We start from the raw sequence: 19,925 nt of genomic DNA, 5'->3' as shown, positions 1-19,925 counted from the left end.
CCTTGACAACAAACACAGCAGTGTCCAAAGGAAGAAACACCTGAAGCCTAAGCCTTTGACAAGTGTTGGGTTGGAGCTAGCTGTGGCAGAACTAGTGATGTAACTGTTTCTTCACACTGAAGTAAGGAATGTTCCAAGTTAAATGATAAGCCTTCAAAGTTGCCAAGTTTCACTATTAACAAAGTTGTCTCAGCAGCTCTGTACAATGCTGAACTACTTCATGATGCTCCTTCAGGTCTTCATCATATTTTTGATTAAAACCCAGAAGAAAAACTTGAATAGAATAGAATAGAATAGAATAGAATAGAATAGAATAGAATAGAATAGAATAGAATAGAATAGAATAGAATAGAATAGAATAGACCAGACCAGGCCAGACCAGAATAGAACAGAACATTTGAGTGTGCATATGAAAGAACCTGATTACATTAAACAAAAATACATTTTAAAAAATGGAAATGACTTTTTTTTTTATTGTTTATATGTTCCAGGCTTCATTACTTTAATATCAACTCTAACACATGATTTCTCATCCCTCTCTCAGCCATGACCTTTGCTATTACAATTTTGCACAACTACCATAGCAACCTCTGCACTGACTAATTGTTGATATATGTATTTTAGGACCTCAGCTACAAAAGTGCATGACTATATTAATTTTGTGCCTGGAAACACAAAACTATCATATGCAAAAAGCCCTTTTTAATCATCTTACACTTTGTCCAACTTAATTTTAATTCAGGTAATAGGACACGGATTTTGGTCCATGGGAGAACATTTCAAAAGTGCACAGTTACTACAATAATACACAGTAAATATGCAGTTATTAAGATCCAGTGATACTAAAATTCCTTTTTATTCAGTTTCATAGCACTAAATTTAAAGTAATTACTTGTGCTGAGCAAATTTCTTTCTTACTCTTTTCAGTCACAATTGTTCACAGATATGGGAAAATAATTTGTATAAAGTAAAACAATAAAAAATTGTAGTATTAAAACTGTAACTTCAAAAATTGAGAGAATGCATGGGGAAATTAATATAAGACAGAAATAGCTGTGCTTTTGTTTTGTTTTGTTTTCCCAGACTAGTAAAATGTGTAGACTTTCTTTTGCTACATTTCCTTGAATTAAGGTACTTTCATTACCACACAAGAAAGCTGCACTAGGGGACTGACCAGAAATAGCTCATTAGCCATAGTTAATGAAACAAGCCAAAATAAATCTTACTCTTCATTTGAAAGGCATTATTTTTGTTTAGATATTCAAGTTATTCAGTTGCCTGCATTTAAAAGGCTTTTTTTTTTTTGCTTTTTCATAAAAACAAGTCCACAAAAATTTTACCCCAGATCAGATTACTTCAGTGTATATGATGAAGTTCTCTCCATCTTTGTTGCAGCTGGCATCACAGGAAAGTATAGCTTAATTTACCATAGGATAAGTAGCCTTGCTGACTCCACAGAAAAGAATGAAGGCATGAAATTACTGTGTTAAATGAACTACAAAGGTTAGTGTTTTTTCTGGTTCCTGTGATATTAACTACAAGATTTAAAATGCCTTCAATTAAGTAACCTTGGAATTTTTCATTCAATAATATTAAAAACTTCCTAATTCGTGGCTTTCTATTAAAAACAAACTTTAGAATACCTGCTATTAAAGTGGGATAGAAAAAGTAGGATGTTTTGAAACAGCTCTGCTTTTACCTTTCTTCCCATAGGAAAAGGAAGTATGTGAAAAAATTCCTCACCACAGCAATATAGCTTCCAAGTGTCTCCCATGTTAAATTATTTGTAAAAAACCCTCCAGAAACACTTTTCAACAAAAAATAGCATTTTACTGAAAAAATCAATTTATTATTCAGGAATTATTTTAATGAAAATAATGTGACTCAATCCTTCAGTTAATGTTATAAAAACTGCAGAAAATCTGAACAACGTTGTTAACTGTCTCCATGTTTATAACTTCAGATGGTTGCAAAGCAGTTAACAAAACTGAGGATGTTCATTATTGCTCACATGACCTCTGGAAAGCAGGTTACCTTCATCAAAATGGCGATGGATTTAGTGGATTTAGCCAAAATTTTGATTACATGTGCATGTATGTCATCACTTCTGGTTATGTCTTGGTTTCTTTTGGTTATGTCATCAGCCTCTTCCAAGCCAACATCAGGCTCATCTTGTCTGTGCTATCTCTATGCAGACACCTACACACCGGCTTATGTCAGTGCAATAGGCAAGAAGAAAAGGCAGGGCTGGACAAGGGAAGGCTCTCCTGCAGTTATCAGCCCTGCTACAACAGAGTAATAAAGCAACGTGAACAGCTGCCCAGCTGTAAGCATATGTCCTAGTGGAAATACAACAGAAACTGTGCTTTGTTTGGGGTCATGTATCTCTCACCCCCTCACTATCTATTACTTACTTTCTCCCCCACCCCCTTTTAGCTACTTTCTTTGGCAATTTCCTTCACACCTGCAGCCCCTTTTTTAAAAGGACTGTTTAAAATTCCTGGGCCACTCATCAGACCACCATTTGCTGAATGTATCTTACAATACAGATTTGAGGGTGGAGATACAGATCTTAAATTGGTAAATAATTACATCCAAATTTAACCCAATGCATTCATGTAAACCCTAGGAATGCATGAAAAATCAGTGATACTTCTGTAATTTTTCCCTTTACTGCAACACTGGTCTCATGCAGTCTGTAGGACAGAGCTCTGAACAGTGAGAATCCTGAAGCATATACTTAGTGCGTCTTTACATCCATGAAGACCATAATTCTGCCCAAATTTTTCATAGACAAGGCTTTCAAAATAATATATATGAAGTTATTGTATTACTTCTCCAGAAACATATTCAACCATATTGCATTAATTATTAACTGCAGTGCAAAGTCTTACTAAGACTGATCTTGTCAATTAATAATGTGCACAACAAAATGAGATACCCAGTCATTGAGAAATATTAGACTAATACTTTGTTTGCTGTGTTGTTGTCCCATCTATCTCGATTAGTACTAAATACATGACAAAAAAAAAAAAGAGAGAGAGAGAGAGAGAGACATTTTTATTAAGTCAAAAGGTCAAATAATTTGTGGATAAGACCCAGAGAGATCCCCCATTATGGTAAACTGTACAATGAGACTGTACATTCATTATTTATGTTGAATTTTTCCAGTGAGCATGCCTCCTAGAGGATGCCAAAATGATTTTTAAATGGAAAAGATAATGGCTGGAGGGTGGGGTGAAGGTAGAAACACATGCTGGCTAGCAGTCTGCTGGATAGGCTAGTGAGAATTATTATCTGATCCTAGATAAAAATAAAAGACTCCTTATTATAGCCACATGTAAATTTTAGGCAAAAATTTGCAACTCCTTTGACATCAAGACATTTCACTTGATTTTGTTTTGGGATCTATCTGCATCTCAGGAATTTCAGTGGTGCTTTCAGCAATCATTAGAAAGCTGCTTGCTTTTTTAACCTTCAATGTACTGTATTTTTATACCACTCATCACAAAAGTATTCATTTCCCCTTAGTAGAATAAATCCCAAGACATCTAGACAAAGGCCCACGGCCTCCTCACTCTGTCTTCTGTAATGTCCTCACTGCTTCTTTTCACAGATATAGCCATTATATCTGCTCACTATCACTGGGTGAAAAGACGGATGGATAGCTCCCAGTGCAGCTGCCATGGCCGTCCCACTCATAGATCACTCAGCGAGTTGAGCCGAAGCGCCCTGCAGCCTGGTCTGGCTGCATCTTTTCAGATGTCATCCCACATTGCCTGGGGCCTGAGAGACCAGGCTCACTCCAGCAGCAGAAAGCTGTGTCAGAATAACAATCAGGTTGCATTATTAGTCATGACTAGGGGAGTTAAAGCTTGTAATATAATTTACAAACCTCATAACAAACTCTTTGCTGTCTCAGGAGTGAAAGAAGCACTGTGGCTTCAAGCACCCCACCAGACGGGTGGCTGACAATTGCTACGTGGAAGAACAAGGGCTATTCCTCTGTGTGGTTCTTTACAAGTTGACATCAGACCTGTATAACAGTCAAAAGTCAGCCATCCAAACTCTAACTGAAATGACAGATAGATGGATTATCTGAGAGGACACATGCATTGTGTTCAGTCAGTCTTCCTAACATCTACTCTGACGTGACAAAATAGTTATGTGAAAGCTGCAGATTCCTATTCCTGAGGGGTTTAGTGAAGAGAACCTTGCACATTTGCTTGCAAATTTAAACCTGACCAACTTCAGCCTCCAAGGGAAATCACCATCTTTACTTTTATCAGTTTATTTATCCCCTCTCCTCAGCACTCTAATAACTGTACAGCCCTTCAAAGGAACCAAATAGCTTATTTCATAACCCATATATTTTGGATAAGTTTGGCAAATGTTCTATTTAGTTAAATCATTAAAATCACAGGAAGTTGCTGATAAAGAGGTAGCAAAGTTTTTTATATGGTCTTAACAGTGAAAGACTACAGTTTTTGCTTTTTTTTTTTTTTTTTTTTTTTTTTTTTTTTTTTTTTTTAAGGAGCAACTGTAACAAGCTGCTTTACTATTTTGTCATCTGTACCCAGGGCTGGTGATTGGAAAAAGCACCATGTCACAGAGCTGCAAGGCTCACAGTCCAAAGCTTAAACCACTATAGGCAGCTCGACTCTTCTGCGTAATATCTGTGACTGATGTCAGGAGATCCACAGCAGAGTAAAACTGCTCACTTCATTATACTATCAGCTGTTCGAACACTCTCAAAACCAAGGAATTGCCAAAACAAAGGAGATTTTATAGTCTCTTTAGATTTATGTTGACAGCGATCAATTATAAATCTTTGAATTGCTATTGACATCTGCTTTAAATTCACTGAAATGAAAACCATGATGAGCTTATGGTGAGGGAAATGTTAAACATTTTAGAGATTCAGGGAAATTGAAGGAAATTCAGCTGCAGTTAGAAAGGCTGAAGTTTTCCTTTACAGCCAACAAACAGCCAGAATGAGAGGAGGAAGAAATGTACCACATCACAAATTGACAGGTTCGTTATTGAGCCTAGTGAAAAGTTTGTATTAAAACCTAATTGTCTGAATAACCCTGAGCTTTTGGGAATAAAGAATGCACTCAATAACAAACAATTAACCACTATTTGCATGGCATCACTTACTCTAATGAGATCCATGCCCAGTACTTGAAAGATACATGAATAGCTATATCAAAGGGATTTAGATGCCTGAAGGCCTCTAGTGATGTGTGTCATTAGCACTTAATATAGGCTGATACAAATTTATCTTAGTCAACCAAACTTACTAGGTTTTTACCCTCTAAAGTATGACACCTCTTTTTAATTTTAAATTAGAAAGTCCTTTTATTACTTTCGTATTGTGTTAAGAAGGTTAAGAATGAAGATAAAAGGAAAATGAAGACATGACAGTTTTTATATATATAAAAAAGCCAGTTCACACTTTCAAAAAACGCATTCTGATGAAAAATTAATCACACTATATTTCTCATTATCCTTCTGAAACAGAAGCTTGTCTCTATAATGTACAGTATAAAAGAGGGTCAATATGCGAATTTTTAAAGTTTCCTTTTCCTCTAATATTATTATGGGAACCATCCTTATGTGATATATATCTTGGTTCAAACACTCATCTCCATCTCCCATAGCAGCTCAGCATGATCTCAAACAAACCCTTTTCTACCTGTCAGTATTAACAGAAGCAGTAAAGGACTGGGAGTTTGGTCCTTAGCATGAAGGATGTGTTCCATCGCTGCAGGGGAAAATCATTGTAGCAGTCTGACACAGCCCAATAGACTAAAGATATCATTAACCTTAAAATCATTAATATGTCCTCCCCTTGGGATTCATCTCAATTACTGTACAATAACACTAGACTATCCAAAGATAGGTCCTAAAAATGTAAAACAACAACAACAAAGACATCCTTAACTGAAAGCATGCTTTTGAATTAAAAGCAAATAAAAATCTGTATGTAAGACTTGGAACATTTATTTCAGGCATGTTTTTGTTTTATAGTTCTAGTTTGATTGGTTTGGGTTGATGGGATTACAGGGAGGGAAAATTGCTTTGCTGCCCTTTTGAAGACATGTCAGTGCTCGAACAAAGTCTTCCTTGTCCTTTGAATTCTCTTGCAAGTGCCATCAAGTCTAAGTTTATACTCATTCATAAAGTGTTCAACAGCTCAATTGCTTTTTAGCCTCACAAATGCGACCAGCAGTGGGACAGCTGGCAGGATGACGCCTGGAACCAACATGAAGAATGACAGCAGTCAAAAGAGATGCGAGAGGCTGTGGCACACCCTGGGAAGTGCACTGCGAGGGGTTACGTGCCAGGTGGCATATTCAGGACGAAGTGGCAAAGCTGTGTGTGCATACATGGGTTTGGTATATTTTGTCTGGGTGAACTGCATTTTATGAAATCAAAGAAATTAAAAGAAGGGGAAAAAAATACATAATGTAAGGTGGAAATAAACCTCAGGTATGTAAGGAAAATGGTTTTTGTTTGGTTGGTTGGTTTGTGTTTTTTGTTTGTTTGTTTGTTTTTGTTTTCATACAAATGTTGTTATATCCGTTATACAGCTTCCTTGATTTAACTGCATGTTATCTAGAGAATTTAATTAGGGAATATAGCAGATTTACTTGTTTATTTACACCTCCAGCCATAACAAAAAAATATTCTCCTCTGGAATACCTAAGAGTATTGCCTAAGCAGTCAGATGGGACTTTCTTATTAATTGATGTTCCTGAAAGCCTGAGGTCCTCATGTCCTTCTCCACTGTACAGAATCCATGGATAAGGCAGTGAGTGCTCAGAAATACTTTAAGGCAGATGCCAGGTAGGTTCAATGTGGGAGCTTTCTCTCTGAAGTGCTATTTTCTTGCAAAGCACTGCTTATCTCAGATGATTCTATCTTCAGCACGTTTTACGCAGTGCTCTCAGGCCTGCACAGGAGAGTGCCCCACCTGCAGCTTGCTGTACTCAGTGTTCCTGCAGTGCTCCTGCTCGCTGCTGACTGGCAGCTGGATGAAGTCCTGGGTTTTCCAGAGCAGTAGAGCAGGACAGATCTTAGAGCTCCTGGTACCCCAAGTGACTTCAGATTAGGGTGCTCAGGAGGCAGTCAAAGCTGGGGATAAATTTTACTGAGAGCTTCACAAAGAAAGTAAAAGGCCTGGAATTTCAATTCAGTTGTTCTCCTGATACTGGAAAAGGGATAAGAGTAAAGTATCAGCACTGGAAATCTGACTCCCTGAAATATGCTGCTGCATCTGCGAAAGAGTGCAAACACAGCTGTGTCAGACCAGCCGCTGGTGTCTTCAGTCCCACCTCAGCCAACAGTCTGCTACCTGTTGTCCTGTATGAGGAAGATACATCCCTACCAATTCACTAAGATAATTATTCTATTGTGTAGATAAGAGAGAAATGTTTTCCTCAGTCCTTTTGTGATGTGTGTAGGCTCTCAACCATGAAATTTTATTACTGTTATTTTAGTAAGAACTGCTAGTATCCTGAAATGATCCAGGCTTTTTAAAATTCCAGTTGCAACATATTCCCCATGGCACAAATCCAACAGGCTTTAAATAAAATGCACAGAGAAATTTTTCCTCTTAGACTCTTTGTAATTTTCCTGCTATTATTTCTAAGGATAACTTGTCCTTGTACTCTAAAAAAGATGGGATCATCACAGGGGACCCTAAAATTAACAGTGAATTTGAATTGAAGTATTACCCAAGAGAAACATCCTGTTTCTAGTTTTACCATCTGTTTTGTTTCTACATGGTGTTCAAAGAAAAAGAAAAGGAATCTATTAAGCAGAGCATAGATTTAATATTTCCTCTGATTTAAGATACAAAGCTTTACGGAATTTTGTCTTCAAAAGGCTGCAACAGGACAAAGTAGTCTTTCGCCTAGTAAGTAGTCTTTCTAAAGCCAAGAAAGTGTTAAAGGACTCAACAGAAAAGGTAATAAAATGACCATACAGAAAATGAGAGGAAATGCTGTAACTGCCACTTTAATATATAATGTCCCAATACTCAGTCTCAGGAATTGAAAGGCATAAGAGAAGGGGAAAAAAACACCATACTCTATTGTGCTAGAAAAAAAAAGAAGTTCCCTACAGCAGCTTCGGTGAGCCAGTTCCATATTTAACCCTCACACAGTTTAACGGACAGGCTAATGGTCAGACCAGGGAAGCTGTAACTCAGTGCTGAGCCAAACAAAGGGGAGGCTGCAGAAGGTAATTAGCCAGTCCTGCCGTTTAGCTGGGGTTTAGAGCAGCTAATGCAGTTGGTGTGACTTACTATAATGTTAACGTTGAAATTTCTTCTTCAACTTTCATAACTGTATTCCATTACGTAAACTTGCCTTGCAAGTGACTGCGTTTTTTCTTGTTAGAGCTTGTCCAGTGATAAACGTGAACACATTGCAACACCAAGAGGAACACAGACCTGGATCCTCAAAAAAGGCAAATACTTTCATTGTCCAGCACCACATGCAGAACTCCTCAGTATCCTGAAATGTACTAAGTTTCACCTGGATGGGACCAAGCTTACCAAACATATGCCAAGAAAAGCTTCTCTAACATATAAATGCATATATATGAAGAAAGAGAATTAGCAAAGATATTCAGCGTTTCTTAGTGCTATATTCAGTGCTTTGAATCTTCAAATCATTTTGAGGAAGGGTGGGAGCTGGTAAGGAGACATGACCCTATATCAGAGTGAATTTCGTTTTGAATCTATGAATTGTCTGTCTTCTGTTTCCCTTCTCATCCTGAAGTTCAAAACCAGTTGTGTAACACTACCAACAAAGATGCTTCAAAGAACCAGTGGTTCTTTAAAGTGTTATTACTAAGCCAGGACTCGGACACCTGCAGAAGTTGTCTTACAGCTGAGGGGTGGAAAAAAAAATAAATGTGCACGTTGGACAAAGGCAAACTGCATGTTTGACAGATTTCTGTTCCAAATGAAACTTTATGCAGGGTTCTGTGAAGAAACTAAAATATCTTGAACTCCTCAGTGCTCAACATCTACAGTCCAAGCAAGGATCAGGAATGTTGTGGAAATTTAGGCAGAAAAATAACTACAAGTTATTGCTATGTTTTTTGTTTGTTTGTTTGTTTTCAAATAATTTATATGAAATTGGTCTGAATACTTTTTTTCCTGTGGTTTGGGTTCCTTGCTTTGACAATTGTTCTTTATTTCTAGCTAATATATTTTGAAAATTCAGCAAAGAAGGCTAATGGACCAGCCCTTATATAGCTAAAGAAGTACCTACTTGTGGCTCAGCTAAGCAGGAAGTATTTCCAGTATGGGATGCAGGCTGAAGTCTTTGTTTTGCTTGGAGTAAGGAGAGAAAGAAAATGCACCAGAAGAAGCCATGATCCCTGACCACCCAGGTGGTGGTGTTAGTATTTGGATGGCTGTGATTTTGGTCATCCAGCTCACGAATTTATTCTCTTAACTAAATTCTCTGCCTTAACAGATGGGCTGTAATCTGCGCTCCCTTTTTAAAGTCTTGTACCTCACCTCTTGAGCAGTGGTAACATTACATTATGTGCTCCAACTGTATTTTTGCAGAAGTACCAGATGAACAAGCAGCTCTGCAAAAGAAACATTCTGGGATAGTATGTGCTTAATTAGATGTGGGTGCTGAAGCACGCGGTGCAAATCCCACACTGTGGTCTCAAACCTCAGAAAAAAAAGAGTTAAATAGAGCTCTTCCATAATTACCTGTAAAGCCCACTAGCAAAAATAAAGATTTTTGATCTGAGAACAATGGAAATAACCACAGCTGAACTCCACAATGCAGCTGATTCAAATATTGGGCTTACTGGAAATAGAGAAAAATTGGGGGAAGAGATATGACAGGTTAGAAGTTACTATTACTACAAGATTTATTTTTAATTTGTACAAAAACATGATTATGAGCAGTCCTGGTTGGAGCATGCTGCTACTGTGCTAGTCTCTGCCTATCTTAGAGAAGGAGGAGACATTCATTTAGGGAAGGTCTTTGGGAATGAGCCTTTCTAGCAAGAGAAGAACATTCATTTTTGATGGGTTACAAGTAAGTTGCTCAGTTTACAAAGGATTCTACCAATCACCGCTCCTACACTTGTACTGAGCACATCCTAAGAAAAGAGAGCAATACAATTGCTTCTGCAACTGTCTAGAAAGAAGGAAAGACAGAGAAGAGCACAGAGCATCACAGGGGACTGTCAGGGCAAAGGTGCCTCTGAGACAGTTATTTCAAGTAGCAAAGTTGGCAACTGCTTGATTTCTGTTACCAGGAGGGCCTGAATGTTCCGTATTTGGCTTAAGCTAGCATAAGAGGCACAATCAGTAAAGGCTTGTACCTAAAATTTCTGCAGAATCAACAACCTTACAAACTGAGCTCTAAGCAGCATTCATGTTGCAGCAAATCTCCCCTGGCAAATCACTTTGATAGAACCAGCATTTCCTTCCCATCGATTTAGCTGCCTTGTGTTTCAACACCTTTCCCTGTTACCAGGGCTAGGAATTGAAAAGAGGGGGAGTAGCATCTTTTCCTTGGTTTCATTTCTGGGGAAAATAACTCAGTAACTACACAAGGGAAACTGCTGTGATTTGTCCTTTTAGAGAGCGAGTCCCCAGTGCCAATTCCACATGTAACTTTTCACACAGTGAATCACAGGTGGGACAGACTGATTTTCACAGTTTCTGCAAGGTGGGATGCTATAGTCTTACCAACTTGAATCTGACTTTGCTCATTTGCAGAGCTGTTGAGTTTGCCATATACACAGGTAGAAAGAAGAAGAGGAATTGAGAGAACAGCCTCTGCCATGAGAGCTGTGCCTGGGAAGGTCATAAAAGATTTTTTCCCCAATTCACTCTTCCCCTTCTTAGACACCAAGACTAAAAGCAGTAATACAAAATTCAAACATTTTTCCTCTCTCAGCTACATATTCTGAATAATTAAGGAACCTAAAGCACTTGATGCCCATGTAAAACTGGTCTTGTGATAATGTCTGTGGAGAACTCATGCATCATGATTACTGAAGTATGTACATGAATGCATTATTCATGGCCACAAAGTGCACACACCATCTTACTCTCAAATGACCCTCATTATTTGGGACATTCCTCATTTCAGATTCACATTTATCTCTATCCCATACTGAGGTTGCCATCTGGTCATTTTTTTCCTTACTGACTCAGCTGGTTACTTTTACATAAAACTCATCTAAAGCTGGGCAGTAATCAATTCTCTCAAATACCCTCTATAAATAAAAACAAATATACTGTCTGTGACTAGAAAGGAAAGGAAATCTGTCGACATTTAAAGATCCTCCAGAAGTGTAAGAATGAAGCCAAAGTTAATATAATCAGTATTTGTTTCTCTAACAAATCTTCCCATTAATTTCTGATATATGTAAGAAAAAAATGCAAAAATGCGATCCAGTAAGAAGACATATTAAAATAAAAATAAATATACATATACAAACTTTAACCTACACAATGTACAAAGGCCAACAAATCATTATCCATGAGAATTATGAGGATGAAATGACATGAAACTGAATGTACCTAGTTATTAGACAATAATGTGGAACACGCAATACTGTACTTGTAACTCAAACCACCAACATCAGCATGATCTAGGGAATTATGCACAAGGGAGGAACATACTAGGCATTTCTTTTCATTACTCCAGATAAAGTTCTCAGTTTATTTTAGCTTTTATACTTCTTTTTACTTTTTTTTTTTTTTTTTAATTTAAAAAAAGAAAAAAAGGCAGTCAGCACATCTACAGCAGCAGAGCTGGGCCAACACTATCAAACTGCATTTCTGCCTGTTTTGATTGATTTTTTTTTTTTTTAGCAACTTTCTAGCAATCTGCTGCAGGCAGTAGTAGTAAGCCAGAACCACAGAAGAAACAGAAACAGATTGTCAGCAAAGGAACAGTCACAAATAGGAAGAGGGAAGATACAGAGCTCAGAAATGGCCTTTATCCTCCTTGGTATAAGATTGCTAACTCACTAACTCACTCACTAACCATGAGTAAAACCCCACCCAATTGCACTGTGTTTAGTCCTAAGTGCACAAAAAATATTTCTGCATTTGACTTCAAAATATTAAAAATACAAACTTGTATCATGTGTAAACTGAGATAGAAAGTTGTTTCAATTGCCAGGTCACACAACTTTTTGTATGGGTTGAGAAAGGACTTAATGAATCTACTTAGGGGGCTACACTTAAAGGTCTAGAATCGTTGTGACAGACACAGAAGCATACATCTCACACTGTCCAGTATTTTCTTCCTCCTTTGCAACTAAACATCCTTTTTTATAGCTATCCTATTTAAAAATTGAATAGACGTGAGACCCTTTTTTTCCTTGTTACCTGTGTGTATATAGAATTTTTTTCTCAGGTGGACCAGTAGAATGTCTGCCAATACAATTTTTCCTAACATGTGTGTTTTGCCTTTGTTCTTCTTAAAATTTGCATATATTATATCAGTGCTGAAGTACTTTAATCAAACTTTAAAAAGTGTTGGTCTTTAAATTAAAACCTGATTTTGGTTATGTTGTTATGCTATCACTTCTGCAATACTACTTGCTCCTTCATGGAGGAGATAAGGCCATCTATGATGCTCAGTCCCACCTGGCAGGTACTCTGGAAATGTGAGAGAGGTGCAGGACTTCGACCTCAACAATAGCTGTTGCAGTTCAGCACATGAACCACAATCTGCCAGATGAAAGCCTGAAAATGAAGGAAAAAGGGGATTATAAACACTATCTACAGTTCGTGTCGAGAACTGGAATGTTATTTGAATCAATTAATTTGAGGTCTTGCTTTTTGCTAAACTCCACAAACTTCTGTGAAAGGGAAGTTTTTAACCAGGTTTAATAATTCTTTCTTTTTTTTCAGTAGCTGTGCAATTTATGGCTGGATTCTTGTATGCTCCATCACTGCCTCCTGCAGCATAATTTATCTTTTGTCTCTGCAAAAATATGAATGAGTGTTTGGTCTCCTTGCTCTTGCATTTGCCCTTCCCATTCTTCCCTGCTAGAATCCTCAACACTGTTTAGCACTTCAAGTTCAAACCCATCTTATTGATATAAGGAATATTATTAAGAGCTTTGACTGGGAGTCCTACTTTAGATTTCTCAGTTCGATTAACAGAAAATAATCACTCTCACACTCTCCCTCTCTAGTGATTTGGTTAATTAACTGATAGAAGCTGCACAAATAATTTCTACACCAGTGTACTTATTGTTTCAAAAATTAAGTGAAAATTAGTCCCTTACTAGATGATTAGGATTTTAGATCTGCTAATGAACAACAATAGTCTGCCATTGCCATCTTTTAATTTACTTTTAATCACCAGCTAAGTAACAAAGAAGTGTCTTTTAAAATAATTAAGACTACATATCAGGTCTCTGTAGGATGTCAACAATAAAGGGGTTAATGATGCATCCAATCATCATGGAAACAATCAAAAAATGTCTTCCTTTAAACAGTCCAGAACAACTCTCACTATCTAAATGCATCTGTGCCAGAAATTTCCCACAGCTTCACAACATTTTTCATCCTGTAGAGATCACACACAAAAAAAACCAACCCTCACCCCATTAATGATGGAAATCACCTATGTAAGCAGGCCAAGTATTTAAATTATCTGTGAAGAGAAGCCATTTCCCTCTCACAAGACAGAACTCTGTAAGCATCATTGTATGACCTCAGCTGTGACATGACACAATAAAAGGTGCCTACCCAAATATAACACTTGGAGGCATATTTTCTCTCATAATATTAACACCTTCCTGCACTTACCTTCTTTAGATATATTTACAGATGAAAGGTTGAAGGACTGAAAAGCAGGTTCCCAATCCTTATTTCAGAGAGATTTTCTGATGTCTCTGTGACGCTTAGGAACAAACCTCTTTTGGGTTGTGGAAGGGTAATAATTTTGCTTTGAGTGTGTTCACTTTTTAGTAGCAGTTTTGTGGATGCATACATCTGTTTTCTGCCATAATAGCAACCCACCATATTTCTAGCACTGGATGCTCATAGATTTTTGAAAGAAATCAGGCATAAAAGCTTCTTGTGTACCTATGTGTGTGCATACATGTCCTTTGACTCAGCCCTCAACTGATGTGTACAAGAGGGAGATTACACAGAGGTAATATGACCTTTTGTTGACAAATTAAAAAAAGAAAAAAAAAAAGTCAGTTAAAATATACTCCATTCAACTGTTCAAGCTGTTATAGTGTGAGAGGGTAAAGGACATTCAGAGAGGTTCAAGGTTTACGTGGGAGAGGCAGGTACTGCACTTAAAATTACCGAAACACCTGCAGTATTTAGAGCACTATGCCACTGAACAGTGGCAGTAAGCTCTCTTTAAATCTTGACAAAGAAAGTAAATTGTCCTAAAAATTCTCTATTATGAAGCATCCAACACATGTATTGGCACTCCAGAGAGCTACTACAATCTAATTAAACACGTGGCTCCGGGGCTGGTGCCAACACAGAAATCATGGGTTTTTTGATCATGGGGCACTTTACTCAGCACCTGGCCTGATGGCCGCAGACGGGTCCCTATCTTTTAGGGGAAAAAGGATCCTGGGCCAGGAGCTGGCAGGGCTCATTGAGAGGGCTTTAAACTAGGTAGGAAGGGGGATGGGGCTGAGGCTAGGATTGTTGGGGCTGAGCCAGGGGGAATGATGGCAAGGCCGGAGGATAAGGCAATGGCCCAGCTGAAGTGCATCTACACCAATGCACGCAGCATGGGTAACAAACAGGAGGAGCTGGAAGCCATCGTGCAGCAGGCAGGCTACGACTTGGTTGCCATCACGGAGACGTGGTTGCCATCACGGAGACGTGGTGGGACCAGTCTCATGACCGGAGTGCTGCAATGCCTGGCTATAAGCTCTTTAGAAGGGACAGGCAGCACAGAAGGGGTGATGGTGTGGCTCTCTATATTAGAGAGTCTTTCGAAGTTGTAGAACTTAAGCTGGGAATGACAAGGTCGAGTCCCTTTGGGTTAGGATCGGCAGGGACAACAAGGCTAGTGTCCTGGTCGGGGTCTGCTATAGACCGCCGAACCAGGATGAGGAGACGGATGAGGAACTCTACAGGCAGCTGACAGAAGTTGCAAAATTGTCAGCTCTTGTACTCGTGGGGGACTTCAACTTCCCTGACATATCCTGGAAGCACAACACAGCCCAGAGAAAGCAGTCTAGGAGGTTTCTGGAGAGCGTGGAAGATAGCTTCCTGATGCAGCTGGTTAGTGAACCTACCAGGGGTGGTGCCCCGCTAGACCTTCTCTTCACAGAGAAGGACTGGTGGAGGATGTGATTGTCGGGAGCTGTCTTGGGCAAAGTGACCACGAAATGGTGGAGTTCACTATTCTTGGCGAGGCCAGGAAGGGGACCAGTAAAACCGCTGTATTGGACTTCCGGAGGGCTGACTTTGAGCTGCTCAGGACACTGGTTGGCAGAGTCCCTTGGGATGTGGTTCTGAAGGGCAGAGGGGTCCAGGAAGGCTGGGCGCTCTTCAAGAGGGAAATCTTAATGGCGCAGGAACGGTCTGTCCCCACGTGCCCAAAGACGAGCTGGCGGGGAAGAAGACCTGCCTGGCTCAACAGAGAATTGTGACTTGATCTTAGGAGGAAAAAGAGGGTTTATAAGCTTTGGAAAAGTGGGCAGGCCACTAGGGAGGACTTTAAGGATGTAGCGAGGCTGTGCAGGGACAAAATTAGGAAGGCCAAAGCTCATCTGGAGCTCAATCTGGCTACTGCCGTTAAAGATAACAAAAAACGTTTCTATAAATACATCAACACAAAAAGGAGGACTAAGGAGAATCTCCATCCTTTACTGGATGCGGGGGGAAACTTAGTTACAAGAGATGAGGAAAAGGCGGAGGTGCTCAATGCCTTCCTTTGCCTCAGTCTTTAGCGGCAATACCGGTTGTTCTCTGGATACTCAGTACCCTGAGCTGGTGGAAGGGGATGGGGAGCAGGATGTGGCCCTCACTATCCATGAGGAACTGGTTGGTGACCTACTACGGAACTTAGATGTGCACAAGTCGATGGGGCCGGATGGGATCCACCCAAGGGTACTGAGAGAACTAGCAGAGGAGCTGGCCAAGCCACTGTCCATCATTTATCAGCAGTCCTGGCAATCGGGGGAGGTCCCAGTTGACTGGCGGCTATCAAATGTGACGCCCATCTACAAGAAGGGCCGGAGGGCAGACCCGGGAAACTACAGGCCTGTCAGTTTGACCTCAGTGCCAGGGAAGCTCATGGAGCAGATCCTCCTGAGAGTCATCACGCAGCACTTGCAGGGCAAGCAGGCGATCAGGCCCAGTCAGCATGGGTTTATGAAAGGCAGGTCCTGCTTGATGAACCTGATCTCCGTCTATGACACAGTGACGTACTGGGTGGACGAGGGAAAGGCTGTGGATGTGGTCTACCTTGACTTCAGCAAGGCTTTTGACACCGTCTCCCACAGCATTCTCCTCAAGAAACTGGCTGCTCTTGGCTTGGACTGGCGCACGCTTCGTTGGGTTAGAAACTGGCTGGATAGCCGGGCCCAAAGGGTCGTGGTGAATGGAGCCAAGTCCAGTTGGAGGCCAGTCACTAGTGGCGTCCCCCAGGGCTCGGTGCTGGGGCCAGTCCTCTTTAATATCTTTATCGATGATCTGGACGAGGGCATCGAGTGCACCCTCAGTAAGTTCGCAGATGACACCAAGTTAGGTGTGTGTGTCGATCTGCTTGAGGGTAGGAAAGCTCTGCAGGAGGATCTGGATAGGCTGCACCGATGGGCTGAGGTCAACTGCATGAAGTTCAAGGCCAAGTGCCGGGTCCTGCACCTGGGGCGCAATAACCCCAAGCAGAGCTACAGGCTGGGAGAGGAGTGGTTGGAGAGCTGCCAGGCAGAGAAGGACCTGGGAGTATTGGTGGATAGTCGGCTGAATATGAGCCAGCAGTGTGCTCACGTGGCCAAGAAGGCCAACGGCATCCTGGCTTGTATCAGGAACAGTGTGACCAGCAGGGCTAGGGAGGTGATCGTCCCCCTGTACTCAGCTCTGGTGAGGCCGCACCTCGAGTACTGTGTTCAGTTTTGGGCCCCTCGCTACAAGAAGGACATCGAGGTGCTTGAGTGAGTCGAGAGAAGGGCGACGAAGCTGATGAGGGGCCTGGAGAACAAGTCCTACGAGGAGCGGCTGAGGGAGCTGGGCTTGTTCAGCCTGGAGAAGAGGAGGCTCAGGGGCGACCTTATCGCTCTCTACAGGTACCTCAAGGGAGGCTGTAGTGAGGTGGGGGTTGGTCTGTTCTCCCACGTGCCTGGTGACAGGACGAGGGGGAATGGGCTTAAGTTGAGCCAGGGGAGTTTTACGTTAGATGTTAGGAAGAACTTCTTTACTGAAAGGGTTGTGAGGCATTGGAACAGGCTGCCCAGGGAAGTGGTGGAGTCACCATCCCTGGAAGTCTTCAAAAGACGTTTAGATGTAGAGCTTAGGGATATGGTTTAGTGGGGACTGCTAGCGTTAGGTCAGAGGTTGGACTCGATGATCTTGAGGTCTCTTCCAACCTAGAAATTCTGTGATTCTGTGATTCTGTGATTCTGTAATGCATGTGCCCCTTTTGAAAACTGTCTTTTCAAGCAGCATATGTTTTGGCCCATGGGACTGCAGTATGTAGAGCCCTGTTAGGAGACTGGTGGAGGGCCATCTGTGCTCTGGTTGAGAAGACTTTAGTTAATGTGGAAAAAAAACAACATGTAATTGCTCTCTCCATGGCTTCTATTGTAATTTGGAGAGTACTACGTGAAAATAATGCAGTATTGAGAGCTGGCAACAGCCAAAAAGGTAACTTCATCCACCCCCATACTGGTACAAGATGGTTCTCAGCTACACGCTTGGGGCAACAGTGAAAGAAGTTAGACCAAATGCTCTTGCCAGGTATACTTTTCACATGTACAAATCCCTCTGCATCACATCCTCTCCTTCTGCCTTACATTCCTTCCTTCCTTCCTTCCTTCCTTCCTTCCTCCCTTCCTTCCTTCCTTCCTTCCTTCCTTCCTTCCTCCCTCCCTCCCTCCCTCCCTCCCTCTCTCCCTCTTTCACCCCTTCCCTCCCGTCCTTCTAGAGTTTTGTTTATTTTATATGAAGTATAAATTCCTCATGATAACAGGTACCTATGATTGTCTCTGTTTGTACTATGCCTAGAAATGTAAGCTATCAAACAGGGTCTCAGGGAACTATAATAATAGCATTGAATACAATAGTCATATGGAATAGACCAGCTGAAACTAGCTGCAGAGGTCCCAAATGGTGAGGCATCCAACGTCTGTCTCTGCAGATTATTCCCTTCCCTTAATTTTACCTTCACAGAGTGCTTTGTTTCTCACTTTCATTTCATTAACTCTAATGAGTTAACTTATTAACTCCTTTTAACCATTTTCAGTAATCTTCTACCTTGTTTTGTTCTTTCTTTCTCTAAAGACTGCTAAATAGCCCACGCACAATATTGGAGTTAAACTGAATTTAATTTTTAAACTAATTGTAGAGCATCCCAATTGCAATCTGTAGCATGTAAAAGAAAGCCTCACCTATCTGTGACTTGATGTCTCCATGCATCTAAACAAACATTACACCCTTTCTCAGCCATGCAGCTTTATAAGATCCTTGTCCATTTTCACCAGAAGCTTTCAGCCTTCTACAGACTCTATGGATATGGAGCTCTTCTGGTTTACTTTGCTGCAATTTATGTTTCTCCTTCACGGATCATTATCACTATTGTGAAGCCTAGAATAATCTTACTATTATTGCCTAATGGCATATCAACCATACATCATAATGGTGTATCAACCATCCCTGTCCTAGCGAGGTGGTTGATGCCCCCTGCCTGTCAGTGTTCAGGAGGCATTTGGACAATGCTGTTGTTAATATGCTGTAACTTTTGGTTAGACCTGAAGAGGTCAGGCAGTTGGATTAGGTGACATTTGAAGGTCCCTTCCAACTGTACTGTTCTATTCTGTTCTGTTCCACTCCATTCCATTCCATTCCACTCCATTCCATTCCAGTTCTTGTTTAATAATGGAATATTTAGTAAATATTGAATTCGTCTTTAAGGAAAAATGCTCAGCAATTCTAGAAAAAGAACCAAAATGCCCATTAGGAGTTAAAATACGTATTCAAGATGCTAATTTTAAACATCAGTTTTGAAAACCTTGACTGAGATCCTTGTTTTATGAATATAGTTCATAAACTTGTTTTATGAATATGATTACAAGTATGGGAAAAATATACCTAGTAATGCTTGAAAAATTAAGATTATTTTTAACCTTTTAATAAATACCTCATGAATCTAAAGCAAAACTGTATCTAATTATTAGGTTGGTTTGCAGGAAAAAAAAAAAAAAAAGCAGACAGTTCAAAGAGGGTTATACATGTAGTTCATCCTTCAGATAAAGTTTGCTATTATTACAAATGTTATGAAATAGGATTTTGTTTGTAATTTCTTGCTCCATGCATACTTGAAAAATACAAATATAGTTAAATTGAAAAGAGGAAAAAAAAAAAAGATGGGAAACCTGTACACAAAACCCTGAGATGAAGTGGTTGACTCTTCTCAGCTGTGTGATCTGCCCCTTTTCTTCACAGATGTTTCAACAAGTAAAAAATGTCAACTTTGCAGTTATATCTATCATGTCACCTTGTGGAACACAGGATACAATTCTAATTATCCTATACTAGGATGTCTGAGAGATTTGTTCCTTTTTTAATATTGATGAGTATCATTATAGTTTTGGCCCAATAACTTTGCCCATGGGGACATTCCAGAAGCAGCCCATGTCTTTGATGAAAGGCAACATAAATTCAGAAGCAAACTGTCCGCCATATGCACAATGGTCCTCTGCTTTTC

Source organism: Aythya fuligula, chromosome 14, assembly GCF_009819795.1.
Source record: "Aythya fuligula isolate bAytFul2 chromosome 14, bAytFul2.pri, whole genome shotgun sequence".
NCBI lineage: Eukaryota > Metazoa > Chordata > Aves > Anseriformes > Anatidae > Aythya > Aythya fuligula.
Note: the sequence above shows the minus strand (reverse complement) of the source record.